This window comes from Maylandia zebra, linkage group LG22, assembly GCF_041146795.1.
Source record: "Maylandia zebra isolate NMK-2024a linkage group LG22, Mzebra_GT3a, whole genome shotgun sequence".
Taxonomy (NCBI): domain Eukaryota; kingdom Metazoa; phylum Chordata; class Actinopteri; order Cichliformes; family Cichlidae; genus Maylandia; species Maylandia zebra.
The window spans coordinates 31643763-31659076 of NC_135187.1; positions in this window are offsets into that span (position 1 = coordinate 31643763).

The window sequence follows — 15314 nt, forward strand, 5'->3', positions numbered from 1 at the left end:
AGCCACAAGATAACAAAAGCTCAATACTGCGCCCAGCATCCTGGAGCACTTCTGTTGTCTTTTGTATGTGTTTTGAGTTTTTATATGCTTCTAAGTTTTTACGTGCTTATGAGTTTTTACGTGTTTTGGAGTTTGTACGTGTTTTGGAGTTTGTACATGCTTCAGAGTTCGTATGTGATTTGAAGTTTATATGTGCTTCGTCTCTAGGGGCCACCATAAATATACTTTTATTTATTCACTCCACATAAAATGTAATAAATAAATCATATAATACAAAAATCAACTATTCACATTTCAACTTTTGACTATTTAAATTTTCAGCTTTTTCCTTTTACAAATTTAAAGTGAAAACAACACAAAACACTGCAAACCACAACACAATTAAATATAAATTAAAATATGAAAACATAAAGAAGATGCATATTCTCTGTCATATGGGCCCGCATGAATAAACTTTCTGAATCCTTTATCATCTGCAACCGAAAATAGTTGTGGATGATTACTATACCTTTCTAATGTGATGTTGTTGTCCCTGGCTCTCTTTCTCTCTCTCTCCCTCTGGCTCTGTTCCTGTGCTACTGAGTATAACTACCGCCCCTCCCCCCTCTGCCCAGCGTAAAGCACAAGGCTCACGTGCAGAGTGAAGCGGAAAAAAAGTGCGAGAGAGAGAGAGGGTGAGAGAAAAAAAAAACCCACGTGACGGCTCGCGTCGTTCACGTCAAAGAGCCGGCTCTAAGAGCCATTTCGTTCGCGAATGACCCATCACTACTCACAATGAGCTCACCTGAAACCCTGGCTGATTGGGACCCACACCCATTTTCACATCTTGGCTCATGTGATTAAAGGATCATCAGGGGGTCTCCGCCATTTGACCTTAGAACTGAAGAAGCTTCTCAGATGAGAGGTGAATCGTCTTCAGGCAACTTAAAGAAGTCCAGACGCTTTTCTTTGCAAGCTCCTAGATCACTTAAATTACACAATTGAAAGCATGTGTGTATTGTTTGTGTATTTATACACAAGCACTCATATATATTCAAATAATTTAAAAAAATGTTCATTTACCTGTTACTACCACACACCAAATCTGGTTGTTGGTACTTGCTGGCTTGTGTAGCCACTAGTTAACAAAAGCTCAACACTGCGCCTAGCATCCTGGAGCACTTCTGTTGTGTTTTGTACGTGTTTTGGAGTTTTTACGTGCTTCTGAGTTTTTACGTGTTTTGGAGTTTGTACGTGCTTCAGAGTTCGTACGTGTTTTGGAGTTTGTACGTGCTTCTGAGTTTTTACGTGTTTTGGAGTTTGTACGTGCTTTGTCTCTAGGGGCCACCGTAAATATACTTTTATTTATTCACTCCACATAAAATGTAATAAAAAAATCATAGAATACGACAACCAACTATTCACAGTTCAACTTTTAACTATTTAAATTTTCAGCTTTTTCCTTTTAAACAAATTTAAAGTGAAACAACACAAAACACTGCAAACCACAATTAAATATAAATTCAAATATGAAAACAAAAAGAAGATGCACATTCTCTGTCATATGGACCTGCATGAATAAACTTTCTGCATCCTTTATCATCCACAACTGAAAATAGTTGTGGATGATTACTATACCTTTCTAATGTGACGTTGTTGTCCCTGGCTCTCTTTCTCTCCCTCTCCCTCCGGCTCTATTCCTGTGCTACTGCAAGTGTAACTACCGCCCATCCCCCCTCTGCCCAGCGCAAAGCACAAGGCTCGTGTGCGGAGTGAAGCGGAAAACAAGTGTGAGAGAGAGAGAGGGTGAGAGAAGGGGAAAAAAAACCTCACATCGTGCACTTCAAAGAATTGGCTCTAAGAGCCATTTCGTTCGCAACCGACACATCACTAACGTGTGCACTGTGGTCACGCCAGCATCGAATCCATCCAAGTTACATGGTTTATTAAAATAAACCAATTACAGCATTTACATTTATGTTAAGACTACTTATAATTAACTGCTTTAGTCCACTTACAATGAAATTTTAAAAGAATCTTGTTCGTGACCTGTGTAGTATGTTAACACTATTGGAAGTAAAAAATAACTTGAACTCCAATTTTGAAAACTTTCTTTTTTTTTCTTTTTTGTCTGGGAGAGAGTCCTGTAACTCTGTCTGCAAAATACAGAATATAATGACAAATGTTGGGCAATTAATTATATAGTTACTTCTTCAAAAAAGTAACTGGGTTGTGCAAACAACAAAGTTTTTTGCAGCTGTTTACCTAAAAGATGCAGCCAAGGTGTTTTTTTTAAATAAACATTTCAAACTATTTACTGAACAATCAGCTGTTCTGCATCAAATTTGATGCCACACAAATTATTTGTGCCACCCCAAAAAATAATTTCTGTTCACTATGAGATAAAGGAGAACAGCCTGATACCTGCAGGCCTGACAACAGGAGATGTATCACTCCTGTAACTCCTGTAACATTCAGCAGTTGCCTCATTGTTCTGACACACACAACAAAACTATTGACTACACTACACACTAACTACACAAGATTTGCGCTTAACATCTCAAAACACTGCAGTCACTCCTAAAACTTCCGCCCTTCCTAAACAACTAAATGCCATGTTGCCATATCATTTTTTGATTGGTCGACATGGTACTTTTTTCGACCAATAGGAAAGTTTGGGGGGGGGGGGGGTTGGGTGTTGTTTTTGCTCACAGGTGGAGAGTGCTTTCCAGCATTTTCCTTATAAATCGCCTTTTTTACGTTTCTTACCGCAGTAAATATAAACAATGATAGTATTCAAGAAGAAAACCAAACATTGCATATATTTTTATCATAACTCTGGTTTTACGTGGCCTATCAACACAATTTAAAAAATTGTATAAAGTCCACACTTTTTCCATCAATTGTTCCGTCTGTCCTGCTCACATCTCCAATGGTCGTACACGTTGTCATTAACGTGGCTTCACTCCATATCAGCAACGCTGCTTTGCTAGCTAAAGCACTGGTGTCGGCACATAAGGACGCTGTCATAGCCTGTCAACAATGTTGATTAGCTGTGTAATGTGAATCGCATTATTGGCTGGACTATGGGATAAGGTGGCATCGTTCTAATCCCATACGGGAGCAGCCAGTCGCTTACTGACTAACACTGCAAAACAGAATTGTTAAAGTATTAATTTTAATTTCAATTCAGGTTAGATATTTTTTTGTGCACAACGCAGATTTTCTGTGCGCAGAGACCGTGCCAGCAGAGCACAATTGCTATAGGTACTCACAGTGTGCTTGTATAATTTTTTCTTATGTCTGATTTTGGTACATTTTTAGTTACCCTCCACTTTAGGAGGAGAACCGCCCAGCTAGTATGATCTCTCGTAACTGCTCTAGCTTTTCAAAAGGAAATGGCCAGGACAGAAACAGTTGTGGCCGGTTATTTAAAGGGTTTTGGGGTAGATAAAAATCAGAAGTGGCTGTAGTTGGATGGCATAAGTAAGTGGCTGTCTATTGTTTGGGTAGCTGACTGCACTCAAATGGGAAAATTTGCCTGTTAGCTGTAATATTCAGGTTTGTAAAGCACTTTACAAACTCTACAAAAGCACTTTATATAATTCTATTTTTTCCTAGTGTTCATTTGTTTGTTTTTGTTTCTAGAAAAAAGAACTAAATTGAGAGACTGCATCTTAGCTCATACAAATGCCCTCATAATTGTAATAAAAAAAAACATGAAATTATATTTTGCTTTATCTCATTATCGCATGACTTTCCAGAGAAACAGACAAAAGGTCCCGTTTAGTGGAAGGATTAATTGATATGGTTTGAAAATACCATCTTCTTGCTTTCCTCCTAACCACCACTTATCGTTCCTTATGTTCTTGCTGTGTACGGGTCTTTCTGAAATAGTCTGAGCAAACTTGTGTGCAGCTGAAGAAGCTTATCCTTGATTTAATGAGTAAATTATTTACTTTTATGCAAACTTTTTTTGTGCTTTTTTGCAGTTTAACACCAGGTTAATGAACTTGCTAGCTAGCTAGTGTTAGCCTAGCTTTCATACCACTGATGCTCTGTGTACATGTTGCTACTTCTTGGCTTATATTGCTTAAAAAAAATTACACCACAGTTTTAAAAACCTTCAGTGTCTCAGTGAAATTTATTGTTGTTGGTTGTTGGCAGAGTGAGCTTAGCAGCTACTAGATAAGAGCAACAACAAAATGTTCCTGGAAGGTGCAGCTGTTAGCAGGGTCGTTTTCAATCAACACACACTGTTAGGTGGCAAAATCAACCCAGACTATTTAGTATATTCTTATTCTCTGCATTTATTTTAATGCTTTGTGACTGCTTTTCAATATCTGTGGCCTCTGTTAATGTCAAAATTAGGCATTCTTTAGTAACACAGGCAAACTGTCGTTACATTTCATCAACCAACATTTCTGTTTAATTACATTTACAGAATGTAATTGTAATTTACAGAATGTAATTAAACACTGTGTAGGGTTCATGGTGCTACACAGTGCTCGTGTCCTTGGCGTGAATCGTGACAACTCCAACTCCAAATTTGTACAGTGGCTCCACTTCCGTGACAAAGTCCGTTCTCAACACCTAGTGAGAAAACACATTAGTTGGTCTAGCAAGCTATGCAAACCGTGGCTGTACTGATGTGAAAGATCTAAGCTCCAAATTCAGGGGAAGGATGCTCCGAAGTATGTATTTTGAGGCAATGACGTCACGGCGACACGACGAAGGCTGTCCGAATTCAAAGAGTACTCAAATGTGGCGACAAATGCGTGCTACTTTGCCCTGAATTTTAAGGATGGGTCCAATGTATCCTTCGTGTCCTACTATATCCCAGGATTCATTGTGGGCCATCTGTCGCATACATTCCGAACCAGAAGAATTTTTGAGCAGAATAATGGCGGGTGAATTGGGTGTGACAGTGGGAGAGGAATTCACATTCATTTTGCGAGTTCGCGAGCCGAAAATGGCCACCTCTTTACTGGTGTGAAGAATTCTGCCACTGTGGCTTGGAGGCAGTGGCAGTCCTAGCCTGTTTGGCGCCCTGGGCGAACACTCCCTCTGGCGCCCCCCCCCAACACACACACACACAGACAAAACATATTAAGGATTGTACATTAACATAAAGATGTTGTACACTCACACCTATATGAAGAGAGAGAGAGTATGCATAGTTTGCAAACGGCTACCAAACAGACATCATAATTCGTCATACAATGAGAACAGGACAAATCAACAATTGACAATGACTAATTAATATTAAGATCTGTAACATAATGTATTGTTTGGAGTTTAGTCTGTTACTGTTACTATTTTTACCATTTCTTCTTGGAGCAACTGTAACGCACATAATTTCCTTAGGGATTAATAAAGTATTCTGATTCCGTTTCTGATTGTTTCAGGATGACCTGCCATTATCCAATGACACATCTGCTTACCTGTGTCTTTTGCTCGTTTCTCTTCCTCTTCTTTTCTCTTTTTTTTAAACTGAGGACCTTGTCCATCTTCCATTGGTTTTAATTTTGCACTCCAGTATGAACACCCATCCCTCAACACAACATGATCTAACACACCTACACCTTAGTTCACAGATTCACTTTGTCTATTGTGCATTTCTGAGATTTCACACAACCCAGGATTCAAATCATGAATACATAATGGGCTTGGATTTACAACATTATAAATGACAAGCGCTCTATTTGGAAGTAGACGGCCCCCCTCCCCTTTCAACGGGTTGTGTGTGAGACTTTAAATCATCAAACTGTAAATTTTAAATTGTTATTGATCCCTTTATCCCTAGTCCTAAAGTGTTTATTTATTTTCTTACTCTTCTTATATATATTGTTTGTTTACTTGCACTGCTGTAACTGGAGCCTCGTCGTCTCGTCTCTCTACTGGACTGTAGCGGAGATGGCAATAAAGTTTACTTTGACTTCAGCAGCAAGCAGGTGCACCGAGGGCTCTCACACTCACTTTTCGTGTATAGAATTTCGAAAAAACATTGGTACAAATTATAAGTCTGTATTATAATGTCTGGTTTTTTCGTGTTTGTTGGTTAGTTTTTATTTTGTTTTATTTTGCGAGTTGGTTATTAGATGCTGCTCCAGCCGGTCAGAGAATCCCCCGCCGCCCCGCCCTCTCCTCTCTGCGCCACAAGCAGCAGGCGCACCTCGCAAACGAAGGGCACCCTTACTCCCAGGAAATGGGTGAGAGAAAACCGATCGGTGCCTATGTCATTCCCAATATGCGCTGGCTGACGTCGGGGCAGCATGTGTCACGGAGGAGCAGGGAGGACTCGGCGCAGACTGAAATCTCAGAAAAACAGGTTTATTTACACACTCCAGGTGCACTATATACAGGTGAAGGAGAAGGGGGCCAGGGTTCCCAGGGGTGCAGAGCGGGGTCGGGAAAAGCGTCCAGAGTCTCCAAACCAAGCACGAGAAATCTGCATACAGAGAACAAGAGTTAGCACGGAACTTTCACGGACAAAGCTCAAAACTGGCTGAGGCTAAAGTAGCACTGATGAGCGTTATTCAATAGTCCAGCGGCGAGGTGCTCTCAGTCACTGCCTTAAGTAGCGGGAGCAAACAAGGTGAGGAGCCACAGGTGATTGCCTACAGGTGGTGGAGGCCGGGAGCTCACAATGAGCTCCGCCCAGGCAGCGAGCAGAGAGAGAGGAGAGAGAGAAAAGACAAAACATAACATGTAGCCACACAGGGCCAGCTGAGCAGGCACGGGGACCATGACAGCATGAGTACGAGCATTTTCTTTTTTTTTTTCCTTGCCGATGCCCACGATGCCGCCCCGGGGAACCGCCCGTGTCGCCCGTATCTAAAACCCCTAATGTGTATTGTAATTGGTCCACCCAGAGTTGATCATGACCAATTGGCTAATCCACCACCTTTCATTGTTTATACCGTTACAAAAACAAATAAACATAAAAATGCGGTCAGCTGGTGGGTAACAGGCAACGACAGCTGACTCACTGATACATGCATTTGAATGGAGTTCTCGCCTGAAACAAAAATTTTGATTTTAATTTTTTGAATAACTTGAAAATCTTATCTCAAACAGCTGCAAAGCCTGTTTGCCCAGCACGGGGATATTGATTTCTATAAGATAAAGCCATGAATACGTATATCTGAATCTTCTATCAAAAGTTACAGCTATTTATATGAAGTTGTACAAAAACGCTTTATTTCGTCAAGACAGTGCAATTCTGACTATTACATGCATTTGAATGTGGAACTCGCACGAAACAAAGTATAGGTTTTCATTATGTGAATAACTTTAAAATCTTAGCTCAAACAGCTGCAAAACCTTTTTGCCCAACACGGGGACATTGAATTCTATGAGATAAAGCCATAAATATGTGTGTCTGAGTCTTCTATCAAAAGTTACAGCTAACTTCATGAAGTTGTACAAAAAGGCTTTATTTCGTCAAGACAGTGCGTTTCTAACTATTACATGCGCCGATATCATGCACATTTTACCAGGGCCAGTATTGTTAGAATAGAATAGAATAGAATAGAATAGAACAGAATAGAATAGAATTCAACTTTATTGTCATTGCACATGCACAGGTACAGGGCAACGAAATGCAGTTTGCATCCATCCAGAAGTGCTTTAGTGATATAGATATATTACAATATATATTAGCAATAGTATAGATATGTAAGTATACTACAGAAATGGGTCTAGATGAGGCCATCCTGTGCTACTGGCTGAGGCCATACAAATTACACCAGGGACAGTGCTTACTGTGAGGCCATCTTCACCCCACCAGGGCCTCTGCTGCTCGTTGATGCCATCCACATTACACATGGGCCTGTGGTGCTGACCGATATCATGCACATTTCACCAGGGCCAGTGGTGTTGGCTAAGGCCATTCACATTACAGCAGGGTGTGTGGTGCTGACCAATACTATCCATATTTCACCAGGGACAGTGTTGTTAGATGAGGCCATCCACATTACAACATGGTCTGTGCTACTGACTGAGGACATTTACATTTCACGAGGGCCTGTGCTGCTGGCTGATACCATCCTCATTTCACCAGGGCCTGCGTTGCTGGCTTATGCCATCCACATTAGACCAGGGCTTGTGTTACTGGGTGAGGCCAACTACATTTCACCAGGGCCTGTGCTACTCATTGATCCCATCCACATTACACCGGGGCCGGTAGTGCTTTCCGAAACCATCCACATTTCACCAGGGCTTGTGTTGCGGGCTGATGACATCCACAATACAGAAGGGCCTGTGATACTGGCTGATGCCATCCACATCACACCACTGCCAGTGCTTCCTGTGAGGCCATCATCACCACACCAGGGGCTGTGGTGCTGGTTGAGGCCATCCACATTACATCAGGGCCTGTGTTGCTTTCCGATACCAAACACATTTCACCAAGGCCACGTGTCTTTCTGGATTTTGCCATCAACATTTCACCAGGGCCAGTACTCCCTGTGAGGCCATCTTAACCACACCAGGGCCTGTGCTTCTGTCTGAGACCATCTTCACCAGACCATGTTCTGTGCTACTGGCTGATGCCATCCACATTACACCAGAGCCAGTGCTTCCTGTGAGGCCATCTTCCTCACACCAAGGCCTGTGCTTCTTGCTGATTCCATCCACATTACATCAGGGCCACTGCTTCCTTTGAGGCCATCTTCACCACACCAGGGCCTGTAATGCTTTCTGAGGCCGTCCACATTACACCAGGGCCTGTGTTGCTGGCTTAGACCAACCACATTTAAACAGAGCCTGTGTTGCTGGCTGGTGCCATCCACAAAAGAAAGGGTCTGTGCCATCCACATGTCATCAGGGCCAGTGCTTCCTGTGAGGCCATCTTCAACACACCAGGGCCTGTGGTGCTTGCTGAGGCCATCCACATTTCACCAGGCCCTGTGTTTCAGGTTTAGGCCGACTACATTTCACCAGGGCCTATGCTACTCGTTGATGCCATGCACATTACACAAGGGCCTGTGGTTTTGGCCGTTACCATTCACATTTTTACCAGAGCCTGTGCTACTGGCTGATGCAATCCACATTGCACCAGGGCCAGTGCTCCCTTTGAGGCCATCATCACCACACCAGGGCCTGTGGTGCTTGCTGAGGCCATCCACATTACACCACGGCCTGTGCTGTGCCATTACCATCCACATTACACCACTGCCAGTGCTTCCTGTGAGGCCATCTTCACAACACCAGGGCCTGTGGTTATGTCTGAGACCATCCACATTTCACCAGGCCCTGTGTTTCAGGTTTAGAGCAACTACATTTCACCAGGGCCTGTGCTACTCGTTGATGCCGTGCACATTACACAAGGGCCTGTGGTTTTGGCCGTTACCATCCACATTTTTACCAGAGCCTGTGCTATTTGCTGATGCAATCCAAATTGCACCAGGGCCATTGCTCCCTGTGAGGCCATCTTCAACACACCAGGGCCTGTGGTGTTTGCTGAGGCCATCCACATTACACCTGGGCCTGGTGTGCTGACAGATATCATGCACATTACACCAGCGCCAGTGGTGTTGGCTAAGGCCATTCACATTACAGCAGGGTGTGTGGTGCTGACCAATACCATCCATATTTCACCAGGGACAGTGTTGTTAGATGAGGCCATCCACATTACAACAGGGCCTGTGCTACTGGCTGAGGACATTTACATTTCACCAGGGCCTGTGTGGTCATGGCTGAGGCCAACTAAATTTCACCAGGGCCAGTGGTGTTGGCTGAGGACATTCACATTTCACCAGGGCCTGTGGTCATGGCTGAGGCCAACTACATTTCACCAGGGCCTGTGGTCATGGCTGATGCCATCCACATTACACCAGGGCCAGTGGTGTTGGCTGAGAACATTCACATTTCACTAGGGCCTGTGGTGCTGGCCAATACCATCCACATTTCACCAGCGCAAGTGTTGTTGGTTAAGGCCATTCACATTACACCAGAGTGTGTGGTGCTGACCAATACCATCCATATTTCACCAGGGACAGTGTTGTTAGATGAGGCCATCCACATTACAACAGGGCCTGTGCTACTGGCTGAGCAGATTTACATTTCACCAGGGCCTGTGGTCATGGCTGAGGCCAACTAAATTTCACCAGGGCCTGTGGTCATGGCTGATGCCATCCACATTACACCAGGGCCATCACATTACACCAGGGACAGTGCTTCCTTTGAGGCCATCATCACCACACCAGGGCATGTGTGATGGATGAGGCCATCTTCACCACACCAAGGCCCGTACTGTTGGATGAGGCCATCCACATTACATCACGGCCTGTGACGCCGATTTCTACCATCCACATTACACCAGGGACAGTGCTTGCTGTGAGGCCATCTTCACCCCACCAAGGGCCTCTGCTGCTCATTGATGCCATCCACATTACACCTGAACCTGTGCTGCTGACCGATATCATGCGCATTTAACCAGGGACAGTGTTGTTAGATGAGGCCATCCACATTACAACAGGGCCTGTGTTGGTGGCTGATCCCATCCACAATATACAAAGGCCTGCGTTGCTGGCTGAAGCCATCCACATTGCACCAGGGCCACTGCTCCCTGTGAGGCCATATTCACCACACTAGGGCCTGTGCTTCTGGCTGATACCATCCTGATTTCACCAGGGCCTGCGTTGCTGGCTCATGCCATCCATATTACACCAGGGCATGTGGTGCTGGATTATGCCATCCACATTTCACCAGGGTCAGTGTTGTTGGCTGAGACCATCCATGTTTCACCAGGGTCAGTGTTGTTGGCTGAGACCATCCATGTTTCACCAGGGTCAGTGTTGTTGGCTGAGACCATCCATGTTTCACCAGGGCCAGTGCTCCCTGTGAGGCTGTCTTCACCACACCAGGGCCTGTGCTTTCTGTCTGAGACCATCATCACCAGACCAGGGTCTGTGCTACTGCCTGATGCCATCAACATTACACCAGATCCAGTGCTACCTGTGAGAACATCTTCACCAGACCAGGGTCTTTGCTACTGCCTGATGCCATCCACATTATATCAGGGCCACTGCTTCCTGTGAGGCCATCTTCACCACACCAGGGCCCTTACTGCTTTCTGAGGACATCTACATTACACAAGGGCCTGTGTTGCTGGCTTAGACCAATTAAATTTCACCAGGGCCTGTGCTACTCGTTGATGCCATGCACATTACACCAGGGCCTGTGGTTTTGGCAGTTACCATCCACATTTTTACCAGGGCCAGTGTTGTTGGATGAGGCCATCCATATTACACCAGGGACAGTGCTTCCTGTGAGGCCATCATCACCACACCAGGGCCTGTGCTTTTGGCTGAGGCCATCCACATTACACCAGGGCCAGTGGTGCTGGCCAATATCAACCACATTTCACCAGGGCCACTGTTGTTGGCTGAGGCCATCCACATTACATCACGGTCTGTGATGCCGGCTTCTACCATCCACATTACACCAGGGACAGTGCTTCTTGTGAGGCCATCTTCACCCCACCAGTGCCTCTGCTGCTCGTTGATGCCATCCACATTACACCTGGGCCTGGGCTTCTGACAGATATCATGCACATTTCACCAGGGCCAGTGGTGTTGGCTAAGGCCATTCACATCACACCAGGGTGTGTGGTGCTGACCAATACCATCCATATTTCACCAGGGACAGTTTTGTTAGATGAGGCCATCCACATAACACCAGGGACAGTGCTCCCTGTGAGGCCATATTGACCACACCAGGGCCTGTGCTACTGGCTGAGGACATTTACATTTCACCAGGGCCTGTGGTCATGGCTGATGCCAACTACATTTCACCAGGGCCTGTGGTCATGGCTGATGCCATCCACATTACACCAGGGCCAGTGGTGTTGGCTGAGGACATTCACATTTCACCAGGGCCTATGGTGTTGGCCAATACCATCCACATTTCACCAGGGCCTGTGGTGCTGTCCGAAAACATCCACATTTCACCAGGGCCTGTGATACTGGCTGATACCATCCACATTACGCCAGGGCCTGTGGTGCTGGCCAATACCATCCACATTTCACCAGGAAAAGTGTTGTTGGCTGAGGCCATCCACATAACACCAGGGACAGTGCTCCCTGTGAGGCCATATTGACCACACCAGGGCCTGTGCTGCTGGGTGATACATCCTCATTTCACCAGGGCCTGCGTTGCTGGCTGAGGCAATCCACATTTCACCAGAACTACGTTGCTGGCTCATGCCATCCACTTTACATCAGGGCCTGTGCTACTCGTTGATGGCATCCACATTACACCCGGGCCTGTGGTGCTTTCTGAAAACATCCACATTTCACCAGGAATTGTGTTGCTGGCTGATGACATCCACAAAACACAAGGGCCTGTGATACTGGCCAATACCATACACATTTCACTAGGGTAAGTGTTGTTGGCTAAGGCCATTCACATTACACCAAGGTGTGTGGTGCTGACCAATACCATCCATATTTCACCAGGGACAGTGTTGTTAGATGAGGCCATCCACATTACAACAAAGCCTGTGCTACTGGCTGAGGACATTTACATTTCACCAGGGCCTGTGGTCATGGCTGAGGCCAACTAAATTTCACCAGGGCCTGTGGTCATGGCTGATGCCATCCACATTACACCAGGGCCAGTGGTGTTGGCTGAGGACATTCACATTACACCAGGGACAGTGCTTCCTTTGAGGCCATCTTCACCACACCAGGGCCTGTGCTTTTGGCTGAGGCCATCCACATTACATCACGGCCTGTGACGCCGACTTCCACCATCCACATTACACCAGGGACAGTGCTTCCTGTGAGGCAATCTTCACCCCACCAGGGCCTCTGCTGCTAATTGATCCCATCCACAATAAACAAAGGCCTGCGTTGCTGGCTGAGGCCATCCACATTACACCAGGGCATGTGGTGCTGGATGATGCCATCCACATTTCACCAGGGTCAGTGTTGTTGGCTGAGACCATCCACATTACACCACTGCCAGTGCTTCCTGTGAGGCCATCATCACCACACCAGGGCCTGTGGTGCTGGCTGAGGCCATCCATGTTTCACCAGGGCCAGTGCTCCCTGTGAGGCTGTCTTCACCACACCAAGGCCTGTGCTTTCTGTCTGAGACCATCTTCAGCAGACCAGGGTCTTTGCTAGTGCCTGATGCCATCCACATTATATCAGGGCCACTGCTTCCTGTGAGGCCATCTTCACCACACCAGGGCCTGTACTGCTTTCTGAGGCCATCTACATTACACAAGGGCCTGTGTTGCTGGCTTAGACCAATTAAATTTCACAAGGGCCTGTGCCACTCGTTGATGCCATGCACATTACACCAGGGCCTGTGGTTTTGGCGGTTACCATCCACATTTTTACCAGGGCCAGTGTTGTTGGATGAGGCCATCCACATTACAACAGGGACAGTGCTTCCTGTGAGGCCATCATCACCACACCAGGGCAGTCTTTTAAATCACGTTTAAAAACGTATTTGTTTAACCTGGCATTCAAGGCGAATTAGGGTAATTAAATCTGGCTTTGCATTTAGATTATGTAATTATTGTATACTGTATTAATATCTGTAATTTATTTTTTATATTGTGGTGCTGGATGAGGCCATCTTCACCACACCAACGCCCGTACTGTTGGATGAGGCCATCCAAATTACACCAGGGCCTGTGCTACTCGATGATACCATCCACATTTCACCAGGGCTTGTGTTGCTGGCTGATGACATCCACAATACGCAAGGGCCTGTGCTACTGGCTTAGGACATTCACATTACACCAGGGCCAGTGGTGCTGGCCAATATCAACCACATTTCACCAGGGCCACTGTTGTTGGCTGAGGCCATCCACATTACATCACGGTCTGTGATGCCGGCTTCTACCATCCACATTACACCAGGGCCTGTGCTTCCTGTGAGGCCATCTTCACCCCACCAGTGCCTCTGCTGCTCGTTGATGCCATCCACATTACACCTGGGCCTGGGGTGCTGACAGATATCATGCACATTTCACCAGGGCCAGTGGTGTTGGCTAAGGCCATTCACATTACACCAGGGTGTTTGGTGCTGACCAATACCATCCACATTTCACCAGAAAAAGTGTTGTTGGCTGAGGCCATCCACATTACACCAGGGACAGTGCTCCCTATGAGGCCATATTGACCACACCAGGGCCTGTGCTGCTGGGTGATACATCCTCATTTCACCAGGGCCTGTGTTGCTGGCTGACGCTATCCACATTTCTCCAGAACTACGTTGCTGGCTCATGCCATCCACTTTACATCAGGGCCTGTGCTACTCGTTGATGGCATCCACATTACACCCGGTCCTGTGGTGCTTTCTGAAACCATCCACATTTCACCAAGAATTGTGTTGCTGGCTGATGACATCCACAAAACACAAGGGCCTGTGATCCTGGCTGATGCCATTCACATTACACCAGGGACAGTGCTTCCTGTGAGGCCATCTTCACCACACCAGGGACTGTGCTGTTGGCTGAAACCATCCACATTACATCAGAGCCATTGGTCCTTGCCGATGTCATCCACATTTCACCAGGTCCAGTGGTGTTGGCTAAGGCCATCCAGATTACACCAAGGTCTGTGGTTCTGGCCATTACCATCCACATTTCACCTAGGCCAGTGTTGGTAGATGAGGCCATCCACATTACAACAGGACCTGTGCTACTGGCTGAGGCCATCCACATTATACCACGGCATGTGCTCCCTGTGAGGCTATCGTCACCACACCAGGGCCTGTATTGCTGGCTTAGACCATCCACATTGCACCAGGGCTAGTGCTCCCTCTGAGGCCAACTTCACAACAGCAGGGCCTGCGCTTGTCACGGCCTGGGGGTTCAGCTGGTCGCTGATCAGCTGTCTCCCCCTCTTTTTCTCTAGTCCTCTCTCTCTCTCTCTTCTCCGCTTTCTCGCCAGGGCTGAACTCATTATGAGTTCACGCCCTTGGCCCACGCCCTCGGAGGAAGAAACACCTGTGCCTTATCAGTGTGGTATTTAAGAGGGGAAGCAACGGCTGTTCTTCGCTGGATCGTTGCGAGAATCGCGTCAGTGAAAGTCGAGCGCCCCAGCAAGTATTTTCCCATGCAGTGTATGTGTTCAGCATTTAACAAGCGTCTCTTTGTGTACAGATTCCCTGGACTGTTCCCCGGGTGTGCGAGTGGATTCGTGTCTGGATTGTGTGGAGTGAGACGAGCGTGTTCCCCTGGATTTTCCCCGGAGCCCTGCCCCCCTCACCTTTTGTACATAGCACTGACTTGCACCCCCTTGTAAATAGCACTGCCTCGTATCTGTGTATATACTCTTTTTGGACATTGCTCTGCAATAAATTTCCTT